Source organism: Magnolia sinica, chromosome 7, assembly GCF_029962835.1.
Source record: "Magnolia sinica isolate HGM2019 chromosome 7, MsV1, whole genome shotgun sequence".
Classification (NCBI taxonomy): Eukaryota; Viridiplantae; Streptophyta; class Magnoliopsida; order Magnoliales; family Magnoliaceae; genus Magnolia; species Magnolia sinica.
The window spans coordinates 86368471-86381398 of NC_080579.1; the positions used below are offsets into that span (position 1 = coordinate 86368471).

General features: G+C 40.1%; 1 protein-coding gene across 1 annotated transcript in view; it reads right to left on the reverse strand.

The window, feature by feature from the left end:
- LOC131251605 (probable inactive poly [ADP-ribose] polymerase SRO1) overlaps positions 1-12928 on the reverse strand; it is a 107856-nt gene that overhangs the window by 80408 nt on the left and 14520 nt on the right. The gene's annotated exons all lie outside the window — the stretch shown is intronic.

The following is a 12928-nucleotide window of genomic DNA, read 5'->3' on the forward strand; positions in this document are numbered from 1 at the left end:
ATAAGGGACTCCGGTCAGTTGCATTCTGTTCTCCGTTCTTCTCAATCTGTTATCTCCACAGCTAATAGTAGTACCTCTCCTATTACTGGAGAGGGATCTGTCATCTTATCCAATACTCTCACATTAGATACTGTCCTTGTTGTTCCAACCCTTGAGTATAATCTTTTGTCTGTTAGCCAAATTACCTCCACTCTTGCTTGCACTGTGACTTTTTTGCCCTCATTTTGTATTTTTTAGGACATTCTAACTCAAAACATTCTTGATTATGGTGTTAGACGGGGCAAACTCTACTACTTGGAGTTGACAGAAAATGGGAGACCGAAATTCAATCAGGTAAATCAAACTAGTAGCGAAGACAAATCTCGAGCAACTATATGGTTATGGCATCGGAGACTAGGACATCTGTCCTTTGCTTATCTTAGAAAATTACACCCACATCTTTTTTCTGCTTTGAATGATTTGAATTTTCATTGTGATATTTGTGAATTGGTTAAGAGTCATCGTATTTCTTATTTACCAAGTTTGAATAAAAGTTCAGAACCTTTTGTGGTTATTCACTCTGATGTTTGGGGTCATGCAAAAATCCCTTCTATTTCAAAAGCTCGCTACTTTGTTACATTTATTGATGAATGCACTATAATGACTTGGGTGTCTTTGCTTAATAAAAAGAGTGATGTATGTACAGCATTTCAGGAATTTCATAATATGGTGGGCACTCAATACCAAAAACGGATTCGTGTTTTGTAATCCGACAATGGTACTGAGTATATAAATACATCCTTCGGTAAGCTTCTGAACCAACATGGGATTCGTCATCAGACTTCTTGCACCTATACTCCGCAACAAAATGGATTGGCAGAGAGGAAGAATAGACAACTATTGGAGGTGGTTCATGCCTCTCTCTTTGGCATGAACATGCCTCAGTTCTATTGGGGAGAGGCTATAAAATCTGCTACTTACCTCATTAATCAAACACCTTCTCGAGTCATAGATTTTTAAACTCCCCAACAAAAGATGCAATCCTTACTTTCAGTTCCTCATCTCCCAAATCTTGAACCACGAGTCTTTGGTTGTACGGTATATGTTCATATCCCTAAAAGTTTGCGAAACAAACTTGATCCATGTGCAAAATGGTGTGTTTGTTGGCTATTCTAAGTTTCAGAAAGGATACAGGTGTTATGACCCTCAAACTCGAAAATTACATGTGACTTTGGATGCTTCTTTTCGTGAAGAAGAACCTTATTACACAGGGGAAGTCTCTGGCCCTTCTCTTCAGGGGGAGAGCTCTAGTGAAAAGAATGTGAAAGTTGGTGGAGGAGATGAGTTTATGGAGTTAGAAAAAGTGAATGAAATTTTTGAGAAAAGTGTCCATCGAAGCTATGATAGTATTCCTGAAGTTGAGAGTGAGTTGATAGTTTTTCCCCAAAATAATTCAGGTACTCCCGACATGTCAGAATCATCGACGCCCTTAGACTTGCCTATGTCCACACCATTAACTGAAGAATCAACCCAGAATGTTCTTCCTCAGGTAATCTCGAATCCCATATTTGATGAGTCTAATGAAACACATGTTCCTGCAGAAGATATAGCTCCTAAATATTCACAAAGATCAACTAAGGGAGTTCCAAAGAAACAATATGAACCTGATCCTAAAGCCAAGACCAAATACCCAATTAGTAACCATGTGTCCTCCCATAAATTGTCTACATCATATGCATTTACTGTTAATCAATTATCCACTGTATCTATTCCTAGTAGTGTGCAGGATGCATTGACTGATCCAAAATGGACAAAAGGCGATGAACGAAGAGATGGAGGCTCTACAAAAGAATGCGACTTGGGAACTTGTTCCGTTACCCAAAGGAAAGAAGACAATTGGATGTAGATGGGTGTTCACGGTGAAACTCAAAGCGGATGGCAGTATTGATAGATATAAAGCAAGGTTAGTTGCAAAGGGGTATACGCAAAGGTATGGGGTGGATTATCAAGAGACTTTTGCACCGGTAGCCAAGATCAATACAATTCACATTCTCATATCTATAGCGGTAAATCGAGATTGGCCCTTGTAACAATTTGATGTCAAAAATGCTTTCCTCAATGGAGATTTAGAAGAAGAAGTCTACTTGGAGTTGCCACTCGGAGTCAAACGTAGTTCCTCGTGTAGAAATGAAGTTTGTAAATTGAAGAAGTCATTGTACAGGTTGAAATAGTCACCTAGAGCTTGGTTTGAGAAGTTCTCTTCTATAATGAAGGTATTCGGTTATAAACAAAGTAATTCAGACCATACTTTATTTATAAAATACAAAGAAGGAAAGGTAACAGTTTTAATCGTGTAGTCGATGATATGGTCTTGACAGGAAATGACCCATGTGAAATGAAAGCATTACAAGAGTATTTGGCTGCTAAATTCGAAATGAAGGATCTCGGACAACTTAAATATTTCTTGGGGATTGAGGTTGCAAGATCGAAACACGGGATTTTCCTTTCACAATGGAAATATGTGCTAGATCTTTTAATCGAAACTGGAATGCTTGCTTGCAAACCAGTAGAAACGCCCATAGAAATGAATCATAAACTCAAAATTTTTCCAGATCATGCTCTAACAGACAATGGTCGTTATTAGCGGTTGGTTGGGAGATTAATCTATTTGTCTCACATGAGGCCGGATATAGCTTATGCAGTGAGCGTATGCACCAAGTGAAGAGCATATGAATGCGGTATATCGAATCTTAAAATATTTGAAGAGTGCACCAAGAAAAGGTTTGTTGTTCTCCAAAAACAGTGTCTCTAACATTGAAGGATACACGGATTCTGATTGGGCATGTGATCAAACCAACAGAAGGTCCACGTCTAGCTATTTTACCTTTGTGGAAGGTAATCTTGTCACTTGGAGAAGCAAGAAGCAGAAGGTTGTGGCAAGATCAAGTGCAGAAGCTGAATTCCGAGGTATGGCTCATGGTGTATGCGAATTGTTGTGGCTTAAAAGTGTACTAAAAGATTTGAGTATTGAATATGCAAAACTTATGAATCTCCATTATGATAATAAGGTAGCCATTGAGATTTCACAGAATCCTGTACAACATGACCGCACCAAACATGTTGAAGTTGATCGTCATTTCATCAAAGAGAAACTCGATCAAAAAATTATACAGTTTCCATTTGTTCAGTCCGAAGGCCAGTTAGCGGATATACTCACGAAAGCAGTTTCCGGAAAGGTGTTCCATGGTATAATTGACAAGTTGGGCATGATAGATATCTATGCTCCAACTTGAGGGGGAGTGTCTGCATGAGTTGTATATGGGGTGTGATTGATTCTATGAGGTGTGATTGATTCTATAATTAGTCCTTGTAAATATAAGAATATTTTGTTTCCTTTAGAATATGATTTTTTTCTTTTATATGAGATGTAATTGTATCTATATATATCACCTGATTGGGAGAAGATAATTCAATTCAAATTATTCATAGAAACCATAATCTGACACATTCACTATGGGGCCCACTATATGAAAGGTCAGGATTTCTTGTAGTTAAAGGCCACCTATATGACAGAATGATAGCCCAAATGAAAATGCCAGCAATTCAAACCAAGAATTCTGCATCACTTCAACTCAAAAATCATATCTAAAAATTGAAAAATAAATAAATAAAATCACCTGATATGAGCATGTTCATCAGGCGACAGATAAATGCCGTTGGGGTAACTTGATCCACCCACCGGTTCGCCGCAATTCCAGAATCCATAAAGTATAATCCCAATCACACACTCTCTAGATGATCCATGCCATCCACCACAGACATTAGCATAGCCCCTATACCTCTTTGTGATCTCTATCTGTTTCTCGAATGATTTTAGCCGTGTGATCACATCGGGACCCGTCGGTGAATGACGATAAATACCAACTAAGTTTATTGGTGTGATGAGGCCGCCGAACCTAATCAAGAAAGTGTTCTAAACTGCAATGAACTTTGGCTCGTCTCTCGCCAACCTCACCAATTTCTTCCGCAGAACGGTGAATGTAGGATCTTCCATGGGCTGAACCACATCCTCCACAGCCACTTCTTTAACCTTCGAGCTCACTTCAATGTCAATCTCTGGAAAGGCCGGAACATTGTGAAGTTCTTCTCTGCCACTCTGGCACAGAACAACATTTTCCACCTGGGCTACTTCAACCGCCAGAATTGGTCTAATCTCCTTAGAACATGAAACCTTGTCATGGGCTTTGTCGGGCCCATGACGCCGATCGGCATTTTCAGTGTTAGCTGCTTCAATTCCCGGGCTCGCTTCAATCCCTTCAAAGCCTGAAACCTTGTTAAGGACTTCTTGCGGAGCGATTTTGGAGCGATTTTTTCTAGGCTCACTCCTTTAACCTCTTCAAAGCCCGAAACCTTCTTACAAACTTCATGGGGCTGTAGGTGTGAAGTGACATCTTCCACACTTTCTCCTTCATCATCCGAGTTCACTTCGATCGATGTAGAGCCTGAAACCTTGTTATGGACTTTTTTCTAGTTCGGGGTGTGGAAGGACATCTCCCATACTCGCTATATTGGGCTTTGGGTGAGGGAGGTGTCCTTTCACACTCCCTTTGCTTCCTTCAATGTCCAAGACCATGTAATGGTCTTCTTCAGGGAGCGAAATAATATTTTTCACGTTTGCTCCTTCAATGCCCTGACTCACTTCATTTCCCACCATTTCTGAAAGCTTGTTTCAGTCTTTTTCGGGCTGCTGGAGTGGATGACATTTTCCTCACTCTGTACGCCTTCAATCCCTTCAATGTCTGAAACCTTGTTTTGATCTTCTCTAGGATGTGGACTAACCTCATTTCCCTCTGCTACTAGGCGTGGAACGACATTTTCCACACACATCCCTTCCACCTTCTGACTCAGTTCCATCCCCTCAAATCCTGAAACCTTGTTGTTGTCCTCAGGTGCCGGGCATGGTACAACATTTTCTCCAATCTTTTCTTTAACATCTGGGTTCACTTCAATCTACTTAGAACCTGAAACCATGTTGCGATCCACGGGCCCTGGATTATCTTCCCCTTGCCCCCCATCGGCAAGATGCAACTTGATCTTTTGGCTATTGCAAGGCCCATAACCATCGTCCACTGGGAAAAAGCACTTCCCGGACTCCTCAATCCAAGCAACAGATCGGTGCACCCCGCCTTTCAAGTCAATCAAGATCATGTTGAGAAGATCTACTAGGTATGTGGACTACCCCATCGACACCTCAACGGCTGATCACTTGGCTCTGAATGCTTCGACAATTGACACCGTCACGTCCTCAGGGAAGTCTCTCCACTACTTGTTGTAGTAGTACATTAAACATTGAGGTAATCCACTCTGGAAGAAATTTAGGTAATTTCTGGAGATAGCAGATTTCCGCGACGGCCGCGCTCCGTCGCTGTCACCTCGTAGACACTTAGAGCGAGTCACGATGTCGTGGGCCCTACGATTGCGTTTCGAGCCCAAGGATCCAGCATCGTGGACCCTACGATTGCGTTTCGAGCCCAAGGATCTAGCGTCGTGGGCCCTGCGATTGCGTTTTGAGCCCGAGGATCCAGCTGCATTGCCTGTTTCTATATTGAACTATGCGGTAGAAACTCTAAAGATGGAGGAACACTTAAAAATTACAGCTCTTCTTCTCTCCTCACTTCAATCTTTATAGCATTTAGGCAGATGTAAACCTTTTTAAGTACAGTTCATGCCATTAAATCAAATATGAAAATAATCATATGCAATGATAATATTAGAGTGCATGTGCCATTTGATCTAATGAACTTTGAATTAACATACATTGCTGGGTTGGTTTGGGTTCATTCATGGCGACAAATTGGATCGGTTCCGACCAGATGAGTCTTAAAACCATACCCACATGTAGCACAATACATTTGGGTGTTCAGTTTGTACAAGAGGCATGCCGTTTACTGATCTAGACTATCAACGTAATGGGCCTTATTGTGGATGAGCCATGTGCTGAAAATTGAGATTGATCCTAGCTATAGAATTTATGGGCATTTTTCGGTTGAGTGAGAACTATTGCTGTATTTATTTACTAACCACATATTTTTGGGCCACTTATTGAATGGTTAGGAACTTTCTATCCCATAGATATTCAGTGTGTGGACCATCCACAGTGGGGCCTAATATTGGATCACTAAACAATGGGCTATACTTGTAAATAATTAAAACAAAAAGAGCGCTCATTTTGCACAGACCTTTGGCCCTGCTTTATAGAGATGATTAATGATCGAAACTGTCCATTTCATGCAACCTACTGTGAATAGGGCCCAGTCTGATAGAATAGAATGATACTGATCACGGAATTTTCAGGTTGAACATAAATCGTAAAAAATTTTCTTTTAATATCCAAAACTTCTAGGACCCCAAAAATTTTTGAACGGTAGGTGTTTAATCCCCAGTGTGGTCCACTTAAGCCTTGGAACTGTCTTATTTTTGGGCTTGTACCCTAAAATGATATGGCAAAAATGGATGGCCGGTGTGGATAAAACCCATTCATCACGGTGGGCCCTTAGAGCCGTTCCCAGCTAGGGACGGGCGAGAGTAGTACCCAATCGACATCCTTCTTGGATTATTGCCCTATTATCACTAATTTTTGCCCCAGGTTATAGAATAGAGGATAGAACCTGATGGACAGAGTGGATTTTATATATACAAGGTGGTGGGCCATGCAAGCTTGGGTGTTTAACCTTGTTCATGAGCATCACAACGTTCAAAAACTTCACGTGGCCCTCACCCTATAAAATAGAGTAAACTTATGTCTAAAACCTCTAAATTCATGTGGTGTGGTTGCCTGAGTTTCAGAACAGCGTGATTTCAGAACTACCCTTCATCTGTGGAGTTGCCCCACCTGAGTCTTTACAACAGCGTGAATGTTGAAACTAAGATTCGTCTTGGTTTGAGCCCAACCCATGGCTCAGTGGTTGATAAGGTGTGTTTCAACACTCAGGTTGGGGGTGGGGTGTGTGTGTGTGAGTGCGTGTGTAAAAAATATTAAATAAAAAAAAAAAACTTCATCCTCGCGATTAGGGTTGGATGAATTAATAGATGGTACTAGGATCGGTCCCACAATCAACTATTGGCAGGCATCTCATCTCTACTCTTCCCCACAGTGTGACCTACTTGAGTTTTGGATTGGCCTGATTTTTCATTCTTTTGATGAACAAATTAGATAGTACCAAGTAGGCCCCACACTTAACTAGTGGCTGGCATCCCATCTCAACTCTTTCCTGTTACATAGCCTACTTGAGTTTTGGACTAGCCTGATTTTTTTTTTCAAGGGTGAGCTCAAGCCAAAACACTTGATCTCATGTACTTTGTCCCCATGTGCTGTATCACATGGAAGGTTCAGATTTTACGCTCATATATATATATATATATATATATATATATATATATATATATATATATATGAGTTCTGAAAATGCTCTCACGATTTCTCGTGAGAAGTGCAGGTGAGCATTCCTCTCTCTCTCTCTCTCTCTCTCTCTCTCTATATATATATATATATATATATATAGTGTGTGTGTGTGTGTGTATTATGAAACGATTTAACATGGAGTTGAATCTCACTAGAACGTGGCAGGAAGACAAATCTACCACTTACAATACCCTGTAACTTCTTAAAATGAATATTTTAGTCATTTTCTTAATTTTTGATGGACTGTATAAAATAAAAGGAAATTTTATGAAATGTACTTACCACACCTACTTAAATTAACTTTTCATTAAGCTATTTTATTAATAAAGTTAATTGTCATATTAGTACTTTTCATATTATGTGAGGAAGAAATCTCCATCACCAAGATTCAAAAATTCCATTGTTCTTTAATCTAATCTATATTGTTATATGGTATCAGAGTGAAGAGCAACTTGCTCTTCTTCCTCACAGAACGATCCTACGCCTTTGCATCCTCTGCCTCCTCTCAATTTCTTGTCTCTTCCTACCTTCCATAATGCCTTCATCTTCCATTGAAATCCCTGCTTCTCCCTCTCTCATATTTCCTCCCTCTCTCAAAGGATTCTTTACTTTTTGAAAGGCACCCTTACTTGAGGCCTGGCCTTTCGTGCATCACTTGACTTCAAGTTGGTGACCTTCTCTGATGCTGACTGGGCTGGAGATCCTGATAATCGTCGATCTACCTCTAGATCATATATTTTTCTTAAGCTGAATCTCGTCTCTTGGTCTACCAAGAAACAAACTACGGTATCCCGATCAAGCATTGAAGATGAATACCAAGCGTTAGCTAATGCTACTTCTGAACTTATTTGGCTAAAAAATTTATTTCGTTATTTGGGTATTCATCTCTAAGAGCCACTACTATTGTATTATGACAATATTAGTACTACATATACTGTGGCAAACCTAATCTTTCATGCTCGCACTAAGTGTATTGAAATCGATTATCACTTTGTATGGGAATGAGTTGCTCATAACCAACTTCGTATTCTCTATGTTTTAACATATGATCAATTAGCCGAAATTCTCACCAAGAGACTTCCTACGATGCGATTTCAATCATTATCAAACAAGCTCAATGTGGTAATGCCCCTCTATAACTGACTCAATATTCATGCCTCTTTATTTGGAAAGCAATCAATGTATATTGACTGTCCATCTTTGTAACTACATTGGTAGTCAATGTATATTGAATGTCCATCTTTGTAACTGCATTGTATTGATTGTCCATCTCTATAACGGATGTCATTCATTTATATTGGTTGTACCTCTTTGTAACCTTTCATCCATTGTAATCCACATGTTATACACACACCACGTGAGGAAAAAATTGTTGGAGATTGCGTAGAAGCAAACTCAAACAAATGAGACAAAATCAAATGCAAACAAAATATGCAAAGAACGCACAAATTTTACGTGGAAAAACCCTCACAGGAAAAAAACCACAGTACAAAGCGATAAGCAATCTACTATGAAATGATATTACAAGAGACGGATGAACTTACTAATCCAAACAATCCTAAAATCCCTTCTCAAAACCTTAGCTTTTCTCTAAAACACCTTAAGAACATCTTGACATTCACTTAAGATACTCTAATTCCAATTACAGTCGATATATATACTATCACAACCGAAATTAGAAACAAATCGCACACTTAGGTAGTTTTGCACGCGTCATCGATGAGACCTTTGATGGCATCGACAGTCATCGAAGTCCAATCGAAAGCCACCTTCGATGGCATCGAGTAACAACTCAAAAGCTGTTCAACGAGCAACTAGAATTTTTTCGATGACATCAAATAGTCTATCAATGGCATCGACAGACCCTGAACTCAATCAGATTGAAGACAGCTAACAACAATCTCCACCATGGATTCAATCTTCATGCTCTATTGCTTCATCATGTCATCACCATATCTAATCGCTTTCCATCGTATCTTCATCATTGTTTCTTGTGCACACTCTTTCTTCATTATGTCTTCGCCAAGCCCATAGAAGTCATACATAACTTAAACTTCTCTATAGAAACCACCTTTATAAGTATGTCAATCGGATTCATGCTTATATGGATCTTCTTTAGAGTCACACCACCTTCCTCAAACACTTGTCGGATAAAATGATGACGAACATCAATATATTTAGTACGTGAGTGATAAATACAGTTCTTTGCCAACTTAATCGCGCTTTCTCTGTAACAATTAACTGGCATGGCCTCCTTCTGAAGCATAAGTTGATTTATCATTCCTCTCAAGTAAACACATTCTTTAAATGCCTTCGTCACCTCAATATACTCAGATTTAATTGTGGAAAGAGCAACCACAAACCTAAGCTTCGACATCCAACTGATCGCTCCACCCGCTAACACAAACGAGTAGCTATAAATCAACATTTTATTGTCCATATTTCCCGTATAATCGACATCTACAGCCTACCAATTTATCCTTTGACTTTTCAAACGTCAAGATGTAGACTAATATACCTCATATATACTGAAGTAACCATTTCACTGCTTCCCAATGTTGCCTGCCGGGGTTAGTCATGTATCTGCTCATAACACATATTGCATGTGAAATATCTGGTCTCGAAGAGACCATGATATACATCAAACTGCCAATGACGCTCGAATATGACTCATGAGACATCATCTACTTTTCTTCATCTATAGTAGGATATAGTTCAAAAGAAAACATAAAGTGAGCAGCATGGGGTGTGCCAATCAGTTTCGCCTTGTTCATACCGAACTTAACCAATACCTTCTTAAGGTATTCTACTTGTAATAACTGTATCCCGCTCTTTTATTTGTCTCTGTGAATATTTATGCCGAGAATCTTCTTTGTTGCTCTTAAATCTTTCATTTCAAATGTCCTTGACAATTGAGACTTCAATGTATCGATCTCAGACATTCTATGACTGATAATAAGTATGTCATCTATGTACAATACCAATATGATGAACTGTCTATCATTCGGTGTCTTGTATTAGACATAATGATCACATTCACTTATGGTAAACAACTAACCCAACATGAAAATAACAAACCTTTTATACCACTGCCTAGGCAACTGTTTCAAGTCGAATAACGACATCTTTAACATATAAACTTTATTCTATGCCTCTTGCACTTCGAACACTTTTGGTGTCTCCATGTAAATCTGTTCTTCTAACTCCCTATGGAGGAAAGCAGTCTTTACATCCATCTGTTCCAATTCTGGGTTGTATTGGGCAACTAGCGCCAATACAAATATGATAGACACTTACTTGACCATAGGAGTGAAAATTTTACTAAAGTCGATACCCTCTTTATGCGCATATCCTTTCATGACCAATCTCACATTATATATATTATGTTTCTTCTTGTAGATCTACTTACAACCGATCACTTTACATCATACTGAAAACTCCATCAACTCCCATGTCTCATTCTTATACAGAGAGTTCATCTCGTCATGTATGACCTCGATCTACTTCTCAACATCTGGGTCATCTAGTGCGTCTTGAAAGGTAGACAGATTCCCCTCATCCGTAATGAGAGTGAATACAATATTCGAGTTATCTCTGTATTTGGCCAGTAATCTATGATATTTCAGTGGATTGCTTCTAAGAGGTCGCTACTCCACCTATTATTGTACCTCTTCCAGCAGCTCAGGATCTGCCTGTGTATCAGCTTTTTCAATCTCGACATCAATGACCATTGATTTCTCCGGTTCCTTGTGTTCTTCCTTATGGAATACAGGATCCACATCAAACCTAACATCTCTGCTAATTATGATTTTTCGAGTGACCCGATTATAAATTGGATGATTCCAGCATTCCCATTGGCAGGCTACTAATGAATCGTTAAAGAGAAAAGGTACATAAGCGGTCAGGATTCCATGTTCAAAATGCCAAATATCAAACGATCATGACCTGTCAATCTGAAAATATCTGGAGCACTCCCTCATTCGCATTTCTCAGTGGGGGGCCATGAGATCAATGGTTTGGATCAACTAACCATGGGTGATGGCACCATATAATATCTATTATGTCAGCAGACTGTACCTTTTCTGATGATTAGGACACTGTATTTGCTCTGCATGTACTGGTACCATGGTTGATTTGTTGGGCCCCACCATGGATAGATCATGCCCTGTAAATATCCCAGATTGGAAGATCCTACCCATCAATCTTGGACCTTTTTAGTTCAGTGTGGACCATTGCTGCACTTCTCAACCATCTATACGTAGGTCACGGATCGAGAGGTTTGCATTAGAGTGTGGTCCATCTACGATGTGGCCCAGCTGACCAGTGCTCTTGCATCAGTTCCCTGAACCATGGGTCCCACTTGTACTGGTAATTGCTTTTATTGGTGGGGACAGGGTGTACATGTGGACCATTGCTGCCATCTATTTGTAGGCCAACAAGTGAAAGGTCACCATCTCCAATGGGCCCACCAAACTAATGATCAACCCTTCTCTCAAGTAGTGCCCGGAATCAGATGATTCCAACCAGTGATGTGTACAGTGTTCTCGTGCCCCAAATCGGTCCAGTTGGGCCCATGGAGTGGGTGATCCAGACTGTTGATATGATGGACCCTCCTTGGATGGACTATCCACCAAAAATAACCATGTACACGTGGAAGCATCATGCACATCCTCGACAAAATGATCATACAAGCTTGGCCTTACTAGAAGAGGTAAAAGTCAAATACAAATATGGAATTAATTCATATTACACGTGTGAATTGGCACATATAAGCAAATGCTACTGTCCACTTTGTGGGCCCCACTGGTAAAGGGCCCTAATCCAAAACAATTACACTTGTAAAGTAATCCCAGCTATCCAATTTAATGGACACTCACCCATTTAGTATAGACGGTTGTGTTTTTGTTTTCCTTTTATTTATTTATTTAAATTATCAAAATTAGAGCTGGGCATTGAGTCGAGTCAGACCGAGTTAGGGCTGATCTGACTCAATCTGGTTTTAAAATAGGCCTAACCTGAACTCGACTTGACTCGGTATCCAATCCAGCATGCCTAAACCGATCCGAATTCGGGTTTGGCCTGGACTAATCCGGACTAAGTCCGACCCGATCAAAAGTACCGAGTTGATTCGAGTTGGCACCGAATCGAATTGTGAGAGAGAGAGAGAGAGAGAGAGAGAGAGAGAGAGGTGATGGTGGTGTATAGCTGACGAGCTTGGAAGAGGAGGGAGGGAGTGGAGAGAAGATAAAGAGAGGAGGGCAGTGATGGTAGTGGGTGCTTGCTGGGCTTGGAAGAGAAGGATGATGAAGGGAGAGAGAGGGTGTGAGATTGGGTTGGGGTTGAGTGCAGCATACAGGGTTAGATATACTTAAAAATTAGGATTTTTTATTATGCATACCCAAATCCAAGCTGAGTCGGTTTCAGATTGACTTGAGTCTGATAGGATCGAGTCGGGTCGAGTTACCGGGTAACTCGAACTCGACTGGG